Consider the following 23,455-nt stretch of genomic DNA (forward strand, 5'->3'; position numbering starts at 1 on the left):
GAAGGTGTCAGCAGGACAGTTAAACTTGTAGTACTGCACTATCTCGAGGTATTTTGCAATAACTGTTTTGTCGTTCCAGTAGCACCACCTGGATTGCACGGTTTGGGACCAGCCACAGGATGAGAGAATGTTGCTGCTCTGCGACGAGTGCAACACCAGCTGTCAAACTTACCGAGTTTCCACCACTTTGGACTGTGCCTCAAGGAAACTGGAAGTGCTACTGGTATGGACTGAGCCATTTGTTCTCCCCAGTTTGTTCTCTCTTGTTGGGCTTCCTGTCAGGTTAAGGACCAAGTCTATCTGACTTCAAATGTTACATTTACTGTCGGCGACCAGTGGAAAAACAAATTTCTGTTTATGTCTTGACCCCCGTGCGCCAAAACATCGACAGAAATCTGTTTTTTCACTGGTCAACAACTGCTTTTATTTATTTACTTTTTATTTGTAAACATGTACTCCCTGCCCTCCCCCACTGCTCGGCCAGATGGTGTGGCAGTAGAAACATTTATTGCCAATATTACAGAAGGTGGGGGTGCAGCCTTCTACACGGTATAAGCACAAAGCAAAGGAAAGCCCTTGGAAGGCTATCCTAGCGAGAGCGCTAGTAATAATCTTGCTCTGGTCCTGACCGGAGGTACTGGTGAGTAGGTGTTTCCAGTAATTTAGGGCCACCTCTGGAGGAGGAGGATGTGTGAATGAGGGACAGGTGAGTACTGTGTCTAAAATGTCACTAGGTGTGCCACAGAGCTTGCAGGAAGAAGGAAATTGATCAGGAAAGTGGGCATGGAGAAGGATGGGGTATGGGGCTGTACACGTTTGTAGCTTGCACCAATGGGTAGCTTATGTTATTGTGAGTCGGGCCAGGGGTTGTGTAAGATCTATTTTCGCGGTATTAGTTAAGGGGCAAAGAGGGGATCGAAGGCTAACTTCCTTATTTTTCGCCATAGGGCGATGAAAATTAGCACAGAGACTTGATATAGCATCAAACAGTCAGATTTAATGTTTCACAATGATATCTTCAATATCATTGTTTTCATGTTGTACACATGTTGCCTACTAGTGGGAAGCTTAGTACGGCAATAAAACGGGTTAAGGGCTTGTAAATAGTTTTAATATTTACTAAGAAGTGTGGACCGTCTAAATCAAGACATTCTTTATTTCATTTTAATTTCTTTGCTCTTTTTTTTTAAACGACATAGCATGCACCTTCTCCAAATGTTTAGAATGCATCATGACCTAATTACTGAATAATAAAAAAAAATGAGAGCTAGTGATAAATCTGAGACTGCCTTGATACAGGGCATGTGTCAGCAATTAAAAAACAAACGTCATTAAAATCCGTGCATCCTTGTGGAGCTAAACTACTTTTCACGAGCAAGGTGAAATGCTCAAAACAAACTTGAGAAAACAAGCCTGAATTTTTGGAACTAGAATACATTGCCTATACAGTCGTGCCCCGTTAATATGACCCCCGTTAATATGGACGACCCGTATTATGGACAGTTTTTCTGGGGACGAAACCTTTTCAATGTATTTATGCCTCGTTAATATGGAAACTCGCTGTCCGGACAATAGACAGGGGAAGAATGCACGCGCCTCACTTGGGCCCATGTATTTTTGTCTCGTTAATATGGACAGTGCTTGAAAAAAACCAGAGTAGTCCGAATGCAAGTTAAAGAAGGGCGCGCCGCCCGCGAACCTACGCGACAGCCGATACGGCGGGATGCCTGAAAGAGTCCTGTGGGGTTGGAAAGAACCAAAGCCGGCGTGTCTCCGTTTTAAGGAGGGGGGGGGGGGGGGGGGGAGCGCAAGAGCGGAGAGGAGCGTACACAGCAAACCGAGGGCCAGCGTAAGAAAGACCCCGAAAGGGGGAACCAGGAGGCTTCTGGGTGCAGCGGAAGTGCCGCCGCAGTCGGAAAAACAGCAACATGTGGTTGCAATAAATTCTGTTGAACGTGAACAGAGTGGCCGGTAAAAGCGTAAAAAAGAAATGACAGGAAGAAAGACAAGTGCCTACAGTGGCGGTGGGAACTGAAGTTTTTTTTCCCAAAGCGCAATGTGTGTTCCATGAAGCCGTTAACGCTTTTCGGTGAGAGTTAAGACACGCTCACAAAGTACAGCGACAAAAGAGGCGACGTACGAACAAGCAACCGGGACCGGGCGTCCCGTCCTGGACGCGCTTCCCTCTCATGCTCCTGGTTTTCGTCCTTGTTGCGCTGTCGAACGGCCAAACTTTGCCCACTAGGCGGTCCGTATGTCGGCTCCGCTTTGAGTCAACGATGCGGCCTTGACAAGGTCTGAGCTCTTCGTAGTCGGCTAGCCATCGCTCTAAACTGTACTTCAGCTTGCAGTGTTTGTTTTATGGGAACACATAAAAACGGCGCCAAGAAGATGGGATGTTCGATTTGCCCTCTGCATAGCAGCTTGCCAGCTTGACTCCTTCGCTTTCTTACAGAAACAGTACAAGTCAAAAAAAGAAAGAATCAGAAGAACGGAAAGGCAGAAAGGTTAACTAGGCAAAAAAGTGCACAGCATCAGGAGCCTGTAGCCCTCAACTTGAGTCTGGCTTTTGGCATGGCGGGAGTTAAAGAACAGAGCTGAACGTAGGCGCGAAGAAATCTGTGAATACAAGCGGCAAAAGCCATCTCAGTCAATCCAAGCTGCGAGGGACTAGTATCGACAGCTCAGCTGTTTCCTCGCCTCAGGAGAATCTCAAGCAGCTACTTAGCGGCTACTTAGCTCAGTGAAGAGCACATTTTGGAAGTGGCGGTGAGTAGAGAATCAGACGCTGATTCATCGCCCAGTGGGGAGTTCGTGCTCGAAAGTTCGACCAACACAAAGCCCAGCATCACGGGTGTCATGGTAAGCGAGTCGCTTCAGGCTGCACTACAATTTTTCGAAGACAACAATGACAAAGATAATGCACTCAAATGTGCTGGTGTTCTGTGAAATTTTGAGTCCAGTGCACACCGTTATGTACAAAAGCAGTCGTTAATTACAATTCTCTTTTCTAAATAAAATCCTTTTTGTTTTTATTCATGACTCGTTATTATGGATGACTCGCTTTATGGACAGTTTTGGTCGGGAACCAAAGTGTCCATATTAACGAGGCACGACTGTATACCTTACACTGTCTGTATATTTATTTGCAACACTTAAAATTTGTTTTTCAGTGAAATATTTTAGTACAACACAGAATGAGTGTTGTAGATGCTGAAAACCTAAGTTTTCTAAAATCAACTTTCTTTGCGATTTTTGCGATCTGATCCCCACTTCCCCCCTTCAGGATGTCACGAAAGGACAGCAGGCACTCCCCAGCATCTGAGGAAGGCCGTTCTTCCCAGCCTGGAAAGTGAGACCTCGCGCCAGGAAGTGAGACTCCTCATTACCGGGAAGGCCCGCATGTGCGGGTGTCCAAATAAGGGTGACAGATTTTATTTATTTATTTATTTATTTATTACAGATTCCTGCAGCGCCCGAAGGCATTATTGCAGGGGGGGGGGGGGGGGGGGGGGGGGCAGATGACAAATAACATTGGTAGAAACGCCAGTAGTATACTGACGAGCGCGTGCCAGTCTCCCGAGCTCGCCACATGGGATGCACCAGTAATAACACTACGGCAATATCATAAGGCTTAGTAAGTCTGAGAGGCCGTACTGTACTAAAAGGGAGGAATGTACTGTGTCATCAAGGCAAACCTCAATAACAAAGTACTACACATGGATACCTCAATAACATAATACATGTGGAGAAATGGGAGCTATGGTAGGGCTCTGTCAGTGAGCATACAGCAAGTAACACAGATGAGTTGTATAGCATTAATGAGAGGATGGCAGGGATTGTCATTAATAGATTCATGACAGCTAATATTTGAACATAAACTGATTATTGCGTTTCACTCCACACACATAAAATTATAGATCCTTGAAATTTGAACTCATTGGGTTCAGTAGATAGCTTTAAAATGAATTTCTATTATTAATATCGAAAGCAGCTTTCTGGTGTGGCAACCGGTAGTCACTAACGTCACAACGAGATCTCGTCCGCATGTCGTCTGCTGCACGCCGTGGACGGTGGCCACTAAGAGACTTTTATTTTCTTTTAAAAAAAAAATTTATTTCGCTCATTCCTTTTCTTTTACAAGCCTTCACTATAATATGCGACCTTAGTGATTTTGTCTAGAGAATGTTGAGGAGGCCGAAATCAATGGCCTTATGTTGTATTATTTAGGCATACAATCAGAAGCATATTATTTTTTTAGTTATCAGAGTTAGCTTGTATAGCAACAAAACACTCCTGCATATAAAAAGGCACGCCTCCGTTTCCTTCCGGAATGTGTGCGGCGAAAGGGGGGAAGGGTTAGCATTGTGTTACTGATTTCTAAGTTATTGCCCGTCGCTCTTTCAGTCTAAAACTAAGAGGAAATTCCAAACAAGCATACGTTAGTGCAAGAGCATACCTTGCGACAATAGAGAAGCAGACAATACTTTTGAATGAAGCGGTACCCCTTGACTTACTGTTATATGCACGTGCAGATCAATTAGGGGAAATGAGGGTGCTCGTTATAATTCATGAAGGAAAGAAGCCAACAGTCGGCAAGGCAAAGGAAAGCGTTGGAGATGGTACTTTATGTATTTTTTTTGTATTAAGTTTTGTATGTATGTATGTTTGACGTGTTAGTCAAACTGTAGTATGTATTAGTATGTTAGTATGTATTAAGTTTTGTATGTATTAAGTTTGACGTGTTAGTCAAACTTACTTATTCTCAGAGTAGTCAAACTTACTTATTCTCAGCTAGAAAAGCATTCTTTGTTTTTTGTTGCAAAATTATGTTCAGTTTGGCCACAGCCAGCACACAAAAGCATGCGCCACCACCACCGCTTCAGTCCCGCCATCGTAAAATCCATCGCGATTCGAGTGGGCTTCTATGTCCGCACCGAACAAGAGCCTGCCATCTGCAGCCGTCTCTGCCTTTCCCGCAGCCGCACGCGCGACTGTGACCGGCTCCCGAGCCCAAATAACGCCTTGCGAGTGCTTAAGCGTAAACACAGTAAACATACACCATTTAGTATTAGTATGTGAGCCCTAAACTCCCGCAGGAATGCGCCGATTCGCAGATTACGGCTGCGCTCCCAGCGTGTTTGTTTACCCACAAGCGGTGCCGACAGCTACCGGCTGCGCTTACCAGACAGGGTCACATAGACGCTTCCCGCTCAATGTGCATGCGCTTTGTGATGCAAGCAGTCGTCAATTTGGAATCACTACTGCCAGAACTACACTCGATGGCCACATTGAACTGCTAAAGCTTGTGAATGCGTGCGCTCCGTAATCGGCGAAACTCTAGACCCAAACCCCGCATACTTGTGCTAGGCCTACTAGTCGTGGAACGGGCCGCAATCACGGACTAACATTTCTGGCCAAGGTCATTGCTGATGAGAAGGGAGAACATATAAAGTGCAGCTGCTTCTTCTTATTTTTCTTACACGGTTAAGCTTCAGACAAGCGCAGCTGTTCAAGCCGTTAACTCATCGGGTGTCAAGTTCTCGCTCGGCCTCCGATCCGACCAAAACAGGTCGGGCGACTGTCCGCTGATCAGTTCCGAAGGCATCGCGGTGCCGAAAACCTCACGTGACGGTGATAGGGTTGATCGCGCTGGCGGCGTTTGCGGTGTAATGCGACAGATCAGTGTGTGAATAAGCAGCTGAGGAACCTAACCGTGCAGCTCAATGACTGTGACCGTGCCTTATACGGAAAAAATAAAAAATGCTTTGCTCTATATCGCTTTCCTGCGGTAACATCTTCATCAAGCACTTCTGCATGAGGCACAACCACTGTTTCAAACATAAAAAATGTGAGAGAAAAAAAAAAAAGAAAGCAAGAGAAAGAGAGAGACGTGTTTTTTTATATTGGAGCCTTCATTGCAGATGACGCTCCGCCACGTATCCTCTGTGACATCACGCGAGCATTTCAAAATGGCGGTCGTTCTCGGTGGGAGGAGCCTCTCGATTCCGATTTCTATCGCTTTTTTTTTTGTAATATGCGCCGCTTGCTAGGCACTAGAACTTTGCGCGTTGAATCACAGGCCTGTATATTATTTACGTAAGAAACAGCAATACATCGACCGACCCTGAACATCGCCCCTTTAAACTTTAAATGTGTTAGCCAGCTTTAGAGTATAAGCTAAAAATGATAATTTCAGAGCTATAATTATTGAGTACATGGACAGGATAGAACTGAGCTTTCAAAGCTAATCGATAGGTTTAAAGCGTCCGAAATAAGGAGGTATAGCATAAAAAAAATCACACATGCTCTAAAAAAACGGCAATAGCCTGAAATCAGTGAAGAGGAAACCAGGCTTAGGCAAAAGTTCGATGCATGTGCTAACAATGGTGGCAGCGTAGCCCAAACACTTGGCAGACACGTCTAAGCCCTATCGATTAGAGATAGTGAAATTTGAATCCATGTTCACTGTGCTTCAGTTCTCGTTATTCCTGGCGGGAAAATTGTGCCATTATCATTTTGAAGTTCGGTGCAGGCTCGGAATAGTGCCCCCCCCCCCCCCCTTCTTTATTTTGGCCGGGAAGGGGGGGGGGGGGGAGTGCACTTGTTCGATAGGTTACAGTGGTCTTTTTTTTTTCTTTTTTTTTGTGCATGGCATAACGTGTTCTCATTTCATCGCATATTCCCATCGCTTGCATCCATGCACTGCTCCTAGTACGCTTAAGTTGCACGCTGGACATGCGCTGTTTACAGTCAATGCAGTGAATTATCCTCAAAACGTGAGAGGGCCATTCGTAAGCAGGCACCACTTTTACTGGGTTGGATTGCAAAGACAGTAGTGCATGCCGTCAAAGATTTGACCACAGGCATTGCTGCAAAATGTTGTTATCACTGCTACTAACTGTTTATATTTGTGCTTCGTAGCGGCTACAGAGCATACATTTCCTGCTCTATTACTGCTCCAAAACACATATTTTACTGCTCCAGGAGCTGCTCCAAAGCCTGTTTTAGCCATCCTGAGGTCAACATTGGATGTTGGCTGTATAAGGTGGTCTGACGTGGCCTATTCAACTTTGTCAATTACCTGCCTAGTGTTATGTCATATTTTCTGGATGGCCACAGACCACGATGGACCATAGGGAAGACCTTTTCCCAGTTGTCCCATATGTGTAGGTGACCCAGGAGGGCCAAGATAGACGCACAGTGCTAACATATATGTACACTTGGCAGCTCAAAACAGTATTGTCTTGAAGGAAACAATGTTAAAAAATTAATTACAAAGTACTGGTCCACAGCACACACACAAACACAAAGAAAAAAATTACCGTATTTACTCGCATAATGATCGCACTTTTTTTTTTTAAATACTGACGCAAATTTCGGGGTGCGATCATTACGCGGGGTAAATTTTCTACAAAAAATTTTTGAGCACCGAAAACGCAAACAAGTTGCAGGTCAGACGTCTTAGAACATATATCTTGATTACAACCAAAAATAAAAGCTGAGTAAGGCTTACCTTCGCAATAAACACGCACATTAAGCATCACATGGAGTGCACAATGCCCATTTATTTTTTTTCGTCAGTACTCTAATCAAAGTCTGAATCCTCGCCATCCTCGCTTTCACTGCTGCACGACTCATCGGAAACGGCAGTGTTGTCGCTGGGAGCATCTTCACAATCCCACAGGAAGTCATCTTCCATTCCATCCAAAGCGTTAGATATGCCTGTCTTCTTAGAACTCTTAGCCACTACCTCGTCGGGGATACTGCTCCACGCTTCTGTGATCCACGAGCACAGCATCTCCACGGATGGCCTTCTAATCTTTCCGCTCGGCGTCAAATCATGCTGGCCCATCGCCATCCACTCAGCATAAAGTCGTCCAACGTTGTCCTTGAACTGTTTGTTCAAAGACACGTCGAGAGGCTGCAGCAGCGAAGTCAGGCCGCCAGGAATGACTGCAATGTCCGTGCGCAGCTCTTTCAGCTTGGCACGCACGCTGTCCACAAGGTGACCCCTAAAACTGTCCAAAACCAGAAGCGAGGGAAGCAGAAATGCTCCTGGTCTTCTTCCCCAAACAGTCTTGATCCAGTCGACCATCAGGTCTGCAGTCATCCACCCTTTCATCTGTGCACGTATATGGATGCCACGGGGAAAGTTTCCCTTCGGAATAGTCTTCCGTTTGAAGATCACGTATGGTGGTAGCTTCCGTCCGTCGCCCGTCACAGCAAGCATGACTGTGCATCGCTGTTTTTCTGCGCCAGACGTCTTCACGGGGACGCTCCGAGCACCCTTCTCGTTCACAGTTGTATTCCGGGGCATGTCGAACGTCAGTGGAGTTTGATCGGCGTTTCCCATTTGCGACATGAGGTAACCGCATTTTTCGCGAAGCCTAGTCACGAAGTGATGGAAGTCTATCACTTTGCTTTCATACGCGGCTGGGAGCCGCTGGCGCAACGACGTCCGCCGCCTCAGGGAAAGTCCATTCCGTCGCATAAAGCGAGTCGTCCAACCGGAGCTAGCGCGGAAATCCTTTGCGGCGATTCCCAGCTTCCTGGCAGTTGTGCGCGCCTGCGTCTGTATCATTTCTAATGACACTGCACAACCATCCTTGCGCAGGTCCCTCACGTATTCTAGGACCGCCTCCTCAACACGAGGGAACTTGCCCGTTTTGGGTCCACGGAAAGCCCACCGTGTCTTGTTCGTAGCCATCAGCTTCGCGCGCTGCTTCTTCCAATAGCGTATCCTCATTTCGTCCACGCCGAAATGCCTACTAGCAGCGCGGTTGCCATGCTCCAGTGCATAGTCAACAGCCTTGAGCTTGAACGCGGCGGTGTAACTGGCATACCGCCCCATGGTGAAATGGCGTAAACTCGCACAAAAACACAAAGCACGCTACGACGCTGCCGAATTGCAAAATGGCGAACGCCGCAAAGCATGGAATCATGGGAACTCCAACGTTACTAGACTAGGTTGGGAACTCGTCAGAATGCATTCGCTGCGGGATGACTGCAGATCAACCACCAGGCGGCTCCATGTTCGGGGTGCGATCATTACGCGGGGAATTTAAAAAATGGAATTTTGACCTCAAAATTCAGGGGTGCGATCATTATGCGAGTAAATACGGTATGCTTTGTGCCTTGTTGACTTATGCACGAGATGGCCGGAAGTAGTATGTCTTCGTTCCTTAACGGCAAGGGCTACCTGTGATGCTCTATTAGAAATCTTCAGTCGAACAGGGGTCCGCAGACTATCTATTCGGATCAGGGAACAAATTTCAAGGCACAACTCACTAAGCTGATGCTAGAGAAATTAGGTTGTTCCCCTAGATTTTCCACTCCGGAACACCCTGAACAACGAAAACAATCTTACAATAAAGAAAGTTATACAAGTGGAATAAATTGAAAGCAATCATAAGCGGTGAGAAAACAGCATTATACAGAGAAAAGAACAACAGCACTGGGAGCAAACAAGCATGAAAAACCAAAAACTGAAATAAGGTAATAGTCAGCAAAAAAAAAAAGTGTCACGGATCAGCTTCAAGATATTGCATCAGTGATGAGCGAAATGAATCTTGAATTAATGCGATACCAGGCGGAAGGCGATTCCACTCTACTGACGTACGAGGTAGAAAGGAATGAAAAAGGGCATTAGTATTGCAAGTTATAACATTTACTTTGTAAGCATGATCAACGCGGGAGGAGCGATACGATGGCTGCGAAATGAAAGTATGCCTCAATTCGTTATGATACATTTTGTGAAAAAGGCTAAGACGTGAAATTTTCCTTCTAAGCTCGAGAGATGGCAAAGATAGCGTTAGTTTCATTGAAGTTATGCTGCTAGTGCAACTGTAATTGGAAAGAATGAAATGCGCTGAATTATTTTGAACCATCTCGAGTGGGGATTTCAAGTTTGTGAAACCGGGATCCCAGATTGCAGAAGCATTCAATCTTTGAACGTACCAATGCTTTGTACATAGTCATTTTAGTCGAAAAAGGTGCCTTCGAAAAGTTAGGGCGCATATACCCAAGCATGCGGTTACTGTAGTTAATAATGTAATCAATATGCTGTTTCCAGCTGAGGTCATTAGTGATATGCGCACCCAAATATTTGTACGAAGTAACAGTATCTAAAGGAGTGCTTTTCAATACATAGCAAGCAGGGGTGAGATTAGTGCGTGACACTCGCATAGCTTTACATTTTTTAACATTTAGGTCCATACACCATGTGCTGCACCATTTAGTTATATTATTGAGGTCAGATTGTAAAGCAGAAACATCGGCGGGTTCAGCAATCTCGCGATAATTAACACAGCCATCGGCAAATAAGTGGATAGGGAAAGTCACGCAGTTAGGAAGGTCATTAATATAAACTAAAAAAAGGAGGGGGCCATCAGGAAAATGTTCACGACAAAATCCAAGACTAGAAAAAAAATCGGCTATGCCAACTGCTGCAACAGTCTGGTATTCCACTGAATACAAGTGACACATTGCTATCTGGTGATGCACTTGTGCTGATGGCTGATGATGTAAATACCTTAAGGGCATGTACTCCTTAACAGTGAATCCAATAAAAAGCAGCTGACATAACATTTGCTGTATGTTGCTTTTGTACCTGATGGCCTTGCTGCAAAGGTATCTGTGGAGAAGCTTATAATTAGATGGCGCATTCCCAAAAGTGAGCTTTTTCTGGTGGCTTTCTTCCATTCCTGCAATCGGTGAATGACCATATCCTTGATATTCAACGCTGCTCATTGCTTGAAATTTAACTACTGCTCAGAAATTTCCTGGGAGAGACTGAAATGAATAAACTGAGTGTTTCAAGTCAGTATTCAACACAGATGTTTCTTTCAAAAGCCATGAAAGATATGCCAGTGCAGTCTGTGCAGGTTGACTCGAGTTTAGGACAGTCACCATTTGCACTGTACTGTGCAATAAGAGGACGGTTCATCAACCAAAATTCATTAAACGTTAAAATTTTTGGTTTTAGGGAACGATTTCATTTCAAAATTGAATTAACAGTTAAGATGAATCCATTCAAGAAAATTTCAGGAGAGGCATCGTGGTTTTCGAAATATTGAACGCCGAAAATAATTTTGAAGGCTGTTGAAGTTCGCTTTCCCAACCTGTGCATTAATAAAATGGTGCTAAATCAATGAAACACAGACCCAGTTTACATCTTTAATGATGTAGAAGGCATATATGTGATTTTTATGACAGTGCCACTAACAGGATGCCATTTTGTTGCGAAAGCAACACTACGCTATGTTTGAGCGATTTTACGGAGCCCCGGAGAGCCCCAGCCGCGCATGCTTAAGGAGCGAGTGACGTCACATGGAGCACAGCTGGAGAGCCACGTTGGAGACGCTGTCATCGGCTCCTCCGCTCCACGGCTGACTCAGAGGAAGAACGTTGCTCAGAAGTGCCACGGCCACTGCGCATGCGCCAGAAGGGAGTGACGTCACACGGTGCACACCTGGTGCGCCGAGGCTACCCTTCCTCTCGTATCATTTGCTTCTCATCGTTTGCCTCTTATCAGCGTTCGTTGCAGTGCTGCATATAATTATAATTGGTTTACAGGAAAAGAAAGGCGCAGTATCTGTCACACTTTCTCCGACAAATGAGTTTGGACGGTACACCACCACTCCTGTCGTATGGTGTTCCATGGACGGGTTCAAGTCTCCTCTGGAATGCTGACGGCACCCCAGACTCAGCGCTCCATTTGGCCCCAGCGGCTGTCACGCTCAGAGGGCCACATCTCTCTATGGAAAGTGCGCCGCATTAATGACACCTCTCCTTCTAGCCACCCTACCATAATGGAGGGCTACGGAGTAACTTCGACCATCCGGGGATCTTTAATGTGCACAGACATCGCACAGCACACGGACGCCTCTTCGTTTTGCCTCCATCGAAATACAGCCACCAGCGGCATGGGTTCGAGCCCTGGTAATCTGCCTAAACGAACTCCGGTGAAGTTCAATGCGCTCAACGGAACGCCGGTTGTGTTCGATGCAACGCTCGATCGCCTGCAGCCAAACTTTTCGCTCCACATTCAGTTCAGCAGCTTTGAAACCCTCAAATTTGTTTTGCAATGTGCAGTGCATTTTTGACTGAAGGCATGTTTCTGACATTTAATATTTCAACGCATGTTGCCAATTTGCAAATTCTATAAATTGCATTTTCAGCCTTGAATTTTGGTGTATAATGCTGTGCTCTAAATAAAAAATAACTGACTAATTAATTGCACTTATGTAAACATCTTTTATTGCACACCCATGCAAATAACCTATGTCTTGCTATGCAAACCACCAGCACAGGCCACTCTGGCATATCTTTTGCGGCTTCTGAAAGAAAAATCTGGTCAAATCTGTATAATTTGAAGTAAGACATTCCGGTTTGATAAAGTGTAATTTGTTTGTAACATTTGTAATGCAATGTATTTTGCTTGTCTTTTATTTTTCAGTTAGTCTAAAGGGAATTCATTGAGAAGTATCAAGAACGGCAAGAAGCAGAAGGTTTTCAGACAGCAAACAAATTTCGGAATGCTCATATTCAATGCCAGCAACAAATCATCAGCATGCAACTGGTTGCACAAACCTTCACTGCACTGGTCAGGAAAAGCTCCAAGTTTGCTGACGAGCCGAAAATGGAAAAGTAATGGACCAAGAAGACATGAGGAACCGCGTAGTTAACTAGTGACAGCGAAAAGTGAGTAACTAATGATGTGAAATTTTTTCAAGGCCTTTGGTTCACTCAACTTTCTTCATATACACTTTCAAATGTAGAAGGTACCGCAGCTGTCACCAGCACTTCCCTGTGGCATCTACCTGGCAACCTCGTCATATTTACAGCGCTGTGCAAAAGTGGAGAGGCGTGGCGATTTGTCAAAACTGTGTGACCATCTCTCGACGATGCAGTGAGATCTGCATAGGGGACACCCTATGCAGATCTGAGCAGATGCTTGCCTGAGTACTTTTGTGAGGTGCACATTTTTATACACAAAACCAGCAATCGTATCGGATATTGCATGGTCTCTCTACTTTCGCACAGCACTGTACCTCAGCTAGCGGGATGTCCACTAAGTTAGTTGCCGTGTTGAACAGCATATCAGAACTGGCACAGAAGCTCTGATCCTCCTGCAGGCAGGGCTGTGCATTTTGCTTCCTATACCGTTACAGCATGCAAATGCATGGATTTGCATTGCTAATGAACAAGAGGACTTTGTGGTTGAAAACTCAAAGTAGCTCTAAATCTGAACACATCTAGTGCTGCTTCTTTCATAGAGAGTATTCAAGGCCACTTGGTCATAAAAAAAAGTGCAGCACAGCATCTGAAAGCACCATGAAGAGTTTCAAGACAGTGTTTCATCTTAACATTAAAGTCTATTTCGAAGACAAAACAATGCAAGCACAGGAAGCAAGGTTACATTGACAGAAATGTAAGTGGGAAGCATATGCTAAACTTTCTGTGCAGAAACAGTATCTTCCTATTCGACAATGGCTCGGAGAGGCTACTAAAAGGGTACAGTTGTTCCAGTGCTCAAATTGCAGGAGAGGAGATAAAAGTATTGTGCTGCTTTGTTTAAAATATTTTAAATATGTCTTGTATGTACAAAACGGAAATTTTTTGTAGTGCATGTCTTTTAATGGAAAACATCTTGTGGAGGCTGCAGCCAGTCGAAGTGCTTAGCAATTGCCTATACAGCAAAACCTCGTTAAACCGTAGTTGGCCGCAATTCGGAAAAAGTATGTACTACACGGTACTACGGCTTAACAGCGTAAAATCACGCACTTACCTGCCAAAAATCCTAAGCGGAAATCGGCAGTAGGTTGAAAGAAAAAAAAAGAATGCATCCTTTATTTTGCATTGAAAAGTCAGAAAACTTGGTCTGACGCCGCGGTGCTTTAGCAGCAACAACAGCAGCCTAAAACTTGTTCAAGCCGCGAGCCAGCTTCTCAGCGAGACCCCTTTTTTAGGTGATCAGCCGCATGACGCTTACAGCACGCACTTTTTCCGCCCCAGTTGTGCGCGGAGCTTCCACACTTTCAGTGTCGTCGTTATCATTGTTAGTTGGAGACACTTTGGCCACAACTGAGGCAATGATGGCTTCGTCGGACATCTCTGGTGAAGTTTCCACTTTCCTGTCGACGTCCTTGAAATCAGAGAGGGCAATGCCTTCTGAAGCACCTTCCCTCTCAAGGAGGAGGAAAAAAACTTTATTAAAAAAAAGAAAAATGTAAACACTCCCAGGAGGACCTCATAGTCCAGGAGCCCTGTGGCTGTTCCTTCTAGCTTAGCCCGCTCAACCAGCCGCAACTGATCTGCAGGTTGCGTGGCTAGAAGGGCAACCTCCCAGGAGGAGGGGGTCGGGTGTTTGACGGGAGGAACGCGGATGGGATGTGGGCATTCCCATAAGTAATGGTAGAGGGTCGGTGGGGTGGCGTTGCATGTGGTGCAGTATGGTGGGAAGTCCGTGGGGTGAAATATGTGGGCAAATTGAGGAGATGGAAACGAATGTAGTTGTCGCCAGTACGTGCTGTCGATGTGAGAAAGCGTGTGATGTGGTGGTGGGTACGTGGCACGGCAACGACGATAGTAGTGAACAATTGTATTGTAGTCAAGAGGTTCGATGGTGGTGTGTAATGAAGGTTTGGGAAGGACATCCACCGGCGCCCGGAAGCTTAGTTCTCGGGCAAACGCATGAGCGCGCTCATTTTCGAGGATGTCCTCGTGCCCAGGAACCCATGTGATGGCGATGGGATCGGGAGGGGTAGGTAGAGTAGATAATATTTTAGTGTGTGCGAGGGTTCCTCGCAGTAGATATCTGTATGCTGTTTGGGAGTCTGTGCATATTGTGGTGTGCTGAGTTTGCAACTGACTGATGTGTGCAATTGCGAGTGTAATGGCCAAGCATTCGGAGGTGTATGGTGTAGGTGGCTTTAGTGTCCTGTTGAATGTGGAGACCCAGCAGTCGGAGCCGTGATACTTTGGGAATCGGAGCGTTGTCAAGGAGTACGGTGATGGTTGGGGTACGTGGGGAAGGCTTGATGACTAGGAGTTCAGATTTCTGTGGTGCACACGCAAGACCTATAGCCTGTGTATATGTGTGGATGGCATCTGTAGCGAGTTGCAAAGTATGTTCAACTTGGCCAGGGCAACCCTTAGTAGTCCATAGTGTGATGTCGTTTGCGTATATTGCGTGCTGAAGGTCAGGTATAGTTTTGAGTATCCGGGCTAAGGGAGTTAGGGCGATGTTAAAGAGGATGGGTGAGAGTACTGAGCCCTGCGGTGTGCCTTGGTTGGGTAAATAGATGATCGGGGAGGTATAGGACCCGATTGTGATATGAGCCGTGCATTTGCTTAGGAATGCCTCAACGTAGCGCCAGATGCGTAGCCCACAGTTAGTTGTGACAAGGGTAGACAAAATGTGGTCATGGCTCACGTTATCAAATGCCTTTTGTATATCAAGTGCAAGTATGGCCCGTGTGGCATATTTATGGAGGTTATTGTTTAGGATGGTCTCTTTCTGGTGCAGTAGAATGTCTTGGGTGCAGAGATGTGGGCGGAAGCCGAATTGAGAGTGAGCAGAAAATGCGGTAGATTCGAGTTCAGGTTGAAGCTGTCTAAGGATGACGTGTTCATAGAGTTTGCCAAGACAACTTGTGAGAGAAATGGGGCGTAGGTTGTCTAAGGAAAGGGGTTTTCTGGGCTTAGGAATGAAGTTGATTGCAGCGTGTTTCTAAGAGGCTGGTAAAGTGCCCTCCCTCCAGTGTTGGTTGTAATAAGCTGTGAGTTGAGAAAGAGATGTATCATTAAGGTTTCGAAGGAGTTTGTATGTAATTTGGTCGGGCCCGGGTGCGGTGTTTTGAGTGATGTGGGTTTAGGGTGGCCCGAACCTCCGCGGTGGTTATGTCCTCACCTAGCCTTGGGTTAGGTGGGGGAGGGGATGGGGGCGTGAAAGACAGTGGGGGGGGGGAATGTATCACTGTGTGAGGTATTGAAGGATGTCTGTGCCTTGTTGTGCTGCAGTGTGAATGAAGCGGTGCGTGTTGATGGCTGTCTGCTGTTTGGTGGCTATGGGGTCGAGCAGGGTTCGGGAAAGATTCCAAGTTTTTCGCGTGCCTAAAGTACCCTGAAGGCTATTGCAGAGGTTTCGCCAGTTAGAGTTTGCCAGATTGGCTGCATACTCTATGGCCTCAGTGGTAATATGTGCGATTCGGAGGTGGAATTTTCTGTTTAGTCGTCTTTTCCATCTCTTAACGAGGCTTTGCCTTGCCTCCCAGAGATGCAGAAGATGAGGATCGATTTGAGGTGCTTGCGGAGTGATTTTGATGTGTTTAGTGGTGCGTTTGAGTGCAGACTGGAGCTTATCCACCCAGGCGTCCAGTGGGAGATTGCTGTCCTCGGAAGTGACATCACGAAATTCTTTCCAATTATATGCTGGCTCTTGGATGTGAACTGTTTTGCGTCATATTGCACTAGAGTTTGGATAATATAATGGTCGCTGCCCAGTGTGTCTGGTAGTACATTGTAGAAAATGGGAGAGCGAATATTGGTCAGTGTAATGTCTGGGGTGGTGTCTGTGGTGGTGCTAGTGCCGATTCGGGTAGGGGCGTTGGGGTCCGTGATGAGGGTGAGAGAGTGTTGCATAAACGCATTGTACAGATGTGTGCCCTTGGGAGTGTTTTTAAGGTATCCCCAGGCTGTGTGTCCGGTGTTTAAGTCGCCTATTATCAATGTATTTGAACCAGATATGCGTTTGATGTCGGCCAGAAATGTGAGGAAGCCGTGTCCTTTGGCTCGGGGTGGGTCGTAAACGTTCGTTATGAAAAGGTTGGGGGCATCTGGTGTAGGCGGCAGTATTTCAGTGAGCGTATGCTCAATTACTTGGTTGCGGAGTGTATGGTCTATGGTCGTGAGAATGTTTTTGACGAGAATCGCAGTGCGTGCAGATAGGGAGGTGGTATTGTATCCGGTCAAAGTGGGCGAGCAGCCTGTTTCCTGAATGGCTATGACATCCGGAGCAGTTGCGTGGTTCTGAATGTAGAGTTGTAGGGATACCCTTTTCCGTCTGAAGCTACGGCAGTTCCATTGCCAGACTGTGACGCCCGAGGCTGCAGACCGACGCGTCTTCTTATTGTGTGCCATTTTCGCTGTGTGTGTGTTTCGTGCACAGCCCATACTTAGTTTGTGTGCGGATCTTGTCCGAGAGTTCATTGAAAATAGAGCACGACACGTGTCCCGCGTGATGATTTGATGGGCGACCGGCGGCAGAACAAGGGGCACACTTAACGTTGGAATCCCGGATGGAACTCGGGCAAGCTGCCAAGGCTTGCGACCCTGCACAACGGGTGCAACGCGCCTTCGAAGGATCATTCCTCAGCTTACACTTTTTCAAAGCGTACCCATACTGTGCACAAACTGTGCACAGAGGTACATGCAGGTCCCCGCACACCTCGACGGAAGTCCACCCTATGATTACTCGACGTGCTTTCCAGAGACGGGCGAAAGCGGGGGGAATCTCTTTCAATAACGTGAACGAACTGTCCGGAGTGTTGTAGAAAAGATAGCCTGACCTTGCGGGAAGAGGGGTCCAGATGAAGAGTCGGGTTGCGATGGTTGAGTGCAGGGATAAGCTCCTCCGGCCCGCATAGTAACAGCCCCGATTCCCTTGACTTCGGGATCAATGTTTCCCTTGAGGAGAGCCACCACTTCGTTGCCGACGTGGTCTGCAGATGCAGCAGAAGTTAAGACCATCTGGTGCGGCTGGGGATTATTGCAGGAATCTCCGGAAACAGGATACCCACACGAGTCAGAGGTCGCAGTAGGGGTTACAATGGCTGCGTCTGCCTGTAGAGGAGATATTGAAGAGCCACTCATTGCAGCAGCATATGTCCTAGGGACCTGGGGCTGTTGTCTCCCGCCGGAAAGGGGCACCGCAGCCGTGGTGTGCTTGGTAGTCACCCCAGCAAGCCGCATTCGGAGGACACTCAGTTCATGATCTCGCGCAGCCAAAGAGGTCCGAAGTGTTTGGGAATGGTTCAATTCGGCGACAGCACACGCGAAAAAGTGCGCAGTGTGGCGGTACAGGGCACAGACAAGAGGCAAGAGGACTGCCCTCGTTGAGGGACCAATCTTGCTATCCGTGTCCAACCGGTCCCCGCCTAGTAACATTGATGCCAAAAGGCCCGGCAGTTCATATAAAAATCAAGCACCACGAAAAGCAAAAAGAACGGCCTGTCACCCTGTAGGAGCAGGGTTCCAAATTGAAGTCCTCTTAAGGGCTTATATTAGCAAGCTCTCACAAGGTCGGTCCAGGGCGCTGGTGATGTTGCTTGCGTCGTTTGCGTTACTCGCATACACTTCGCAGAAACCTGTACGCTTGAAACAGATATACACAGTCGCAGATTTGACTTGCCGCCATGCGTGTTCCAGCAAATGAATCGCTCGCAGTAGATCAGTGGCGTACACCTTGTCGTATTCCATTGCTAGCAGCATTCTGCGCAGCATATTCTTTCTGTAGACCTGCTTAACAGCTCTAATGATGCCTTGGTCCAAAGGCTGGGCAATTGCTGTCATGTTTGGTGACAAAAGGCCAACTTCAGAGCCTTGAGGCCATCCATTGCAACGTGCACCAATGTGTTGCCAAGAATAATGACGACAATTCTTTGTTTCGCCCCAATATGGCGGTCAAAGAGCCGCAGACACTTTGAAAAAGCTTTCAAGTCATCGATGCCTTTGTGTTGTTTCTATGGAGGACGCTTGATGACAGTGGGGCGCCTTTGAAGCATCTTGGCTTGGCTGACTTGCCACTGACGAGAAGCGACAGTTTCTCACTTCCAGGCATGTTACATGCGAAAGAAACTGAAATGCGATCCTTCGCATGCTTGTCGCCGGTACACAGCTCTCCCTTGAATGCAAGCATTCTATTCGGCAGCAGCTTGGAAGAAAGTGCGGACTCATCCAGGGTAAATATATCATCAGGCGTGTAGTCTTTCAAAAAACTCCCAGCTAACCATTCTTTCAATATTCTACACCTTCAATGTCAGCCTCGGCACCTTGTCCAGCTACGGTCTTCGTGCTAATGCCGTGCCGCACTTTGATCTGGATAGCCAGGCACTGGTACATACAAAGTCGGCATGGTTGGGCTGCACTGCAAAAACCAGGGCCTTCTCAACGAGGAGAGGTCCACTGACTGGCAGGTTTTTTGACCGAGCTGTTTTCATCCATCACATCAGCGCCTCCTCCACATCTGGAAATGTTCAGCCTTGTATACGACATCTCTTGGCTCTCGCGGCAGCACTGACGAGCAGCCTTTCCCTGGCATTCCAAATACCACACACAGTAGTCAGCAGCAAGTCTCTCTAGTGTGTAAGTACAGATTTCTCTGTCTCCCTCTCGATGGCAAGGACAATCTCTAATTTGTCATTTATGCTGAGCACCTGGTGCTTTTGTCCAACATTCACCATGATGTGGACGGAGAACTTGCAATGCACTCCTCGTCGCACATTCTAAAGAAAATGGAACCAAGGTCTCGTTTATAGCAATTTACACTAATTGCTCCGGTGCATGCTTTCTTGCCTTGGGATGACAATTTTGAATGCCACTGGTCGACCGGGATAGGTTGTGCATATTCTGCTGTTTGTCTGGAGTAACTCGGGGCGCTCTAGCTCGATCCGCCGACCAGAGTCTGATCTCACTGGGGGTTCTAGTCGGTAATGTCATCATTTCCTGAATTTTTTGGCTGTTTTTAGCGGTTTCAGAGATATCGGAAGATAACACTAGGCATTATCGGTTTTTTGCGCTAGCATGTCAAAGTGCGTCTATTGAAAAACGTCTGCAGCGTTAAAATTATGCGAAAGAAAGTTGCAAAGGGCCGCACTCCTGCCTATTTATCAACCGCAAGAATTTCGCTGTCGGGAGGCGACTTCAACTTGTGGAACTGGATCAGCATTACTTGCTCCGCACGCTCTGCACATTCCGCTGGCCGACCAAGGGCGATTTGCTCTGTAGCGGTTGAGGTCGCTCTATTCTGGTTCGGGTACCCAGCTCCAGTTGATCAGTGGGAATCGCCATTACTGAGGTGCAAGGGGTGGTCGCTCGAACTGGTCGAAAATAGAGCCCGCTGAGGGGGTGGAGGCAGATGGACGTGACTCTGTGATCAGCTCTGGCGGCGCACCGCTCGGGGGCCACAGCTTGTTCACAGCCTGGATTGGCGCGCCCGCCAAGCGTGCCAATCCAGGCGGCCGTGTTGGCTAAGGGCAGTTGTCGCTGCTGCAGAGGAAACTCCAAAGATGGTGATAGTTGTATTATCATCATCACTGCAGCTGCATTTGTCATTGGCCACGTAGCTTGCAATTGTATCGGTTGCATTTATGGAAGTTTGTCACATCTCTGGTCAAACAGTCTTTTGTGAGGCAGTAAGCAGTACTACCGCTGTGAATTGAACGACGAAAATTGAAAATGGTATGTGCTAACTGATACTTGCGTCATAAGCTGGTATGGTTTATGCGGATGCAAAATGATTATGTTCAATGGGCGCCAGGTCGAGGACTTGACTTTAGTACTTTTAAGATGAAACCACTACTAAAACGGGTACATTTTAACCGGGTTTTACTGTATTGACTTTTCGGTTTAAGCTATAAATTTCTGTGCCATTTACAGTACAGTTCTGAAGAGGTCTAAATGCACTATTGTGCTGTGTAAGAGCTTAAGACTTGGCATATTCGCTCCAACTTTGTATGTGCCCGACAGTGCAGTGGTGAACGCTTATTTTTTTCTCTTACTAGATGTTGTGCAGCTGGGTGCCATGCCCATCTACAGTGAAATCCACTTCATGGAATAAAAGTCCAGAGTTGTTTTTATTAGAGACAGCGTCGCTCACAGCCTGAGTTTTTTGGGACGTAAAGCCCCACAAACCTATTACAGAGACCCCCCCCCCCAACAGAGCCATACTCAATAATACAGATATTTGTAGTACAAGAGCATACTTTCTTGATGACACTGTTCCTATTGCAGGCAAAAATCTCATGCACTAAGCAAAATGCCTCGCTCTTCTCCTGTTTGCACACCACTACTTGTTTTCAGGCCCCGTCTGATAGAAGGTGTCAGCAGGACAATTAAACTTGTAGTAGTGCACTATCTCGAGGTATTTTGCAATTAGTTTTATCATTTCAGCAGTACCACCTGGAGTGCACGGTCTGGGACCAGCCACAGGATGAGAGTATGTTGCTGCTCTGCGACGAGTGCGACACCAGCTATCAAACCACCACTTTCGACTGTGCCTCAAGGAAACTGGAAGTGCTGCTGGTATGGACTGAGCCATTTGTTCTCCCCGGTTTGTTCCCTCAATTAAGGACCAAGTTCATTAGGGACCAAGTTTTTGTGACTTTAACTGCTGCATATATTGTCAGCGACAAGTGGAAAAACAGATTTCTGTTGATGTTTCGGCCCCCATGCGCCAAAACATCAATAGAGATCAGTTTTTTCACTGGTCAATGACTGCTTTTATTTATTATCATTTTTTTTTTCCATACAAATGTACCCCCTCCCCTCCTGCTCGGCCAGATGGGATTTCGTGATATTCCCAACTTCAACATTATAATGTTTAAAATGTTGAAATTTTGCATAGTAGTACATACTATTTATGTTCACAGATTACACAGGGTTTAATGTTTTTAGAAGCATTTCTCGGAGGTGGAGAAGAAAAAAAAAAGGTGGCCTGACTGCACCTGCGACATTTTGCCCCGCTAAATCACATAGATCAGTTCTGATAAGGAGTTGGCTAGAATGTGAAAATGGTGCTCACAGTACTTACAGGGCTTTTCAGTGCCTTGATTTGTGGGCTTATGTGGAAAACCTCATTGAAGATAAGTAAATCAATGCACACACGAACGTCAGGATCACCCTAGTCCTTTTTTAAGAACAATGGGTCAGTAGGCAGCTGTGGTGTAGAATTAGAACACCCATCTCACGTGCAAAAAGGACCCTGGTTCAAATACTGGTGCCACGCAATTCTCCACCGGATTATAAAAAAAATAAAAAATTGGTGTGTCGATGGAATTGCATAAATAGATTTGGGGTGTGAACTGTTGCCGGTGAACACCTTTAGATGTGCAGTGCTTCACCAGAACAGGATTTGGCCACCCTTGTGTAGAGATTGGCTGCAACCTCCAATTGAATACTCCAACAAACCCCTGGTCCTCAGTCCCCAGCGGCTGCGATGCAACTGACCACGGCAGCTGTCAGAACTGTGATGCAGCGGAAGGGGCTATGATTCTGTGGCTCTGGACAAGCCACTATCGGAAACTGACCCTGGCAACGTTTCACACTGCAATCCTAGTTAGTGAGGCTAGTTTTACAGAATTGTTCAAGGAACCTGCGTACATGAGATGGGATATCATAAGTCTTAGTGAGTCTAGGAGGCTATACTATACTAAAAGGGAGGTATGTATTGTATTGTCAAGGCAAGCCTCAGTAACAAACTACTACACATGGAGAATGCATACATAACTCAATAGCACAGCAGATGTGGAGAACTGGGAGCTAGGGTGGGGCTCTGTCAGTAAGCATACAGCAGGTAACACAGATGAGTTGTACAGCGTTAATGAGAGGGGGCAGGCATCATAATTAAGCTTTAACCAAGTAAGACAAGTTTACAGTATAAGCAACAAATGTTAATTTCAGAGCAATAAGAGCTATAATTATTGCGTGCATGGTGGAAGTAGGCAGTAGGAGAGTTAGAGAGGATGCCGTTAAATCATCGAAGCACACGAATAATTTTAGAAACGCCAAAGTATGAAAGCCTACAACCTAACACACAGGATAGAACTGAGCTATCAAAGCTAATCCATAGGTTTGAAGCATCCGAAATAAGGAGGCGCAACATGAAAATATTAAAACAAAAACTTTGTTTTAATGGCGTCTTTTGAAACCTCCAGAAACTTCAGAATCAGAATGCAAAACCATTATTTCTTCCAATCAAAGCTCGGAAGAGCCTGTAACTATTCTGCTGTTGTGTACTTTGTGCTTGGGGTCTGGTTGGACAGAAAAACTAGATTGTGTATATACATTCAGGTGTTTCCAGTAGGCACATATAAACTGTTAATGCATACATACTGAAATGCTGGAATGTATAACTTCTGCACTATATGCAATGTGTTGAGTAAAGGAGTCAAATATGAAAAGCCAGGCATAAAGTCAACTTGTCTTGTGGTTCTTCATAATAAAAACATCAACTGAAAGACGTATCAACGCTTAGCACAGCTTTGCTACTGGCACCAGAAAAAGAGGCAAACGTAAGAGTGACTAGTCTTTATTATACATCCATGAAAAAGCAAAGGTTCTTGGAAATGGGAAACCGTTCTCATACTGTAACCCAGCAGAACTTTTGCAGCAAATTTTTTACGGCGTGTGATTAATGACCTCCAAGCAAGGCTTGGGAGTTAGGTATAGTAAA

General features: G+C 46.2%; 2 long non-coding RNA genes across 9 annotated transcripts in view; one reads left to right on the forward strand and one right to left on the reverse strand.

Moving 5' to 3' along the window:
* The window catches only part of LOC146171003 (uncharacterized), a 359,551-nt gene that overhangs the window by 13,484 nt on the left and 322,612 nt on the right, over nt 1-23,455 (reverse strand). The window lies entirely within an intron of this gene.
* LOC146171004 (uncharacterized) overlaps nt 1-23,455 on the forward strand; it is a 39,590-nt gene that overhangs the window by 4,762 nt on the left and 11,373 nt on the right. For 5 of the 7 annotated variants that reach the window (XR_014703021.1, XR_014703022.1, XR_014703026.1 and 2 more), the window contains exons 2-5: nt 80-223; nt 3,287-3,424; nt 12,461-12,705; nt 21,175-21,306. This is a non-coding gene — a long non-coding RNA (uncharacterized LOC146171004). The remainder of the gene's footprint in view (nt 1-79; nt 224-3,286; nt 3,425-12,460; nt 12,706-21,174; nt 21,307-23,455) is intronic. The other 2 variants (XR_014703024.1, XR_014703020.1) reach the window with 1 other exon arrangement.

Source organism: Amblyomma maculatum, unplaced genomic scaffold (genome assembly GCF_055883805.1).
Source record: "Amblyomma maculatum isolate TAMU_Amacu unplaced genomic scaffold, ASM5588380v1 scaffold_24, whole genome shotgun sequence".
Lineage (NCBI taxonomy): Eukaryota > Metazoa > Arthropoda > Arachnida > Ixodida > Ixodidae > Amblyomma > Amblyomma maculatum.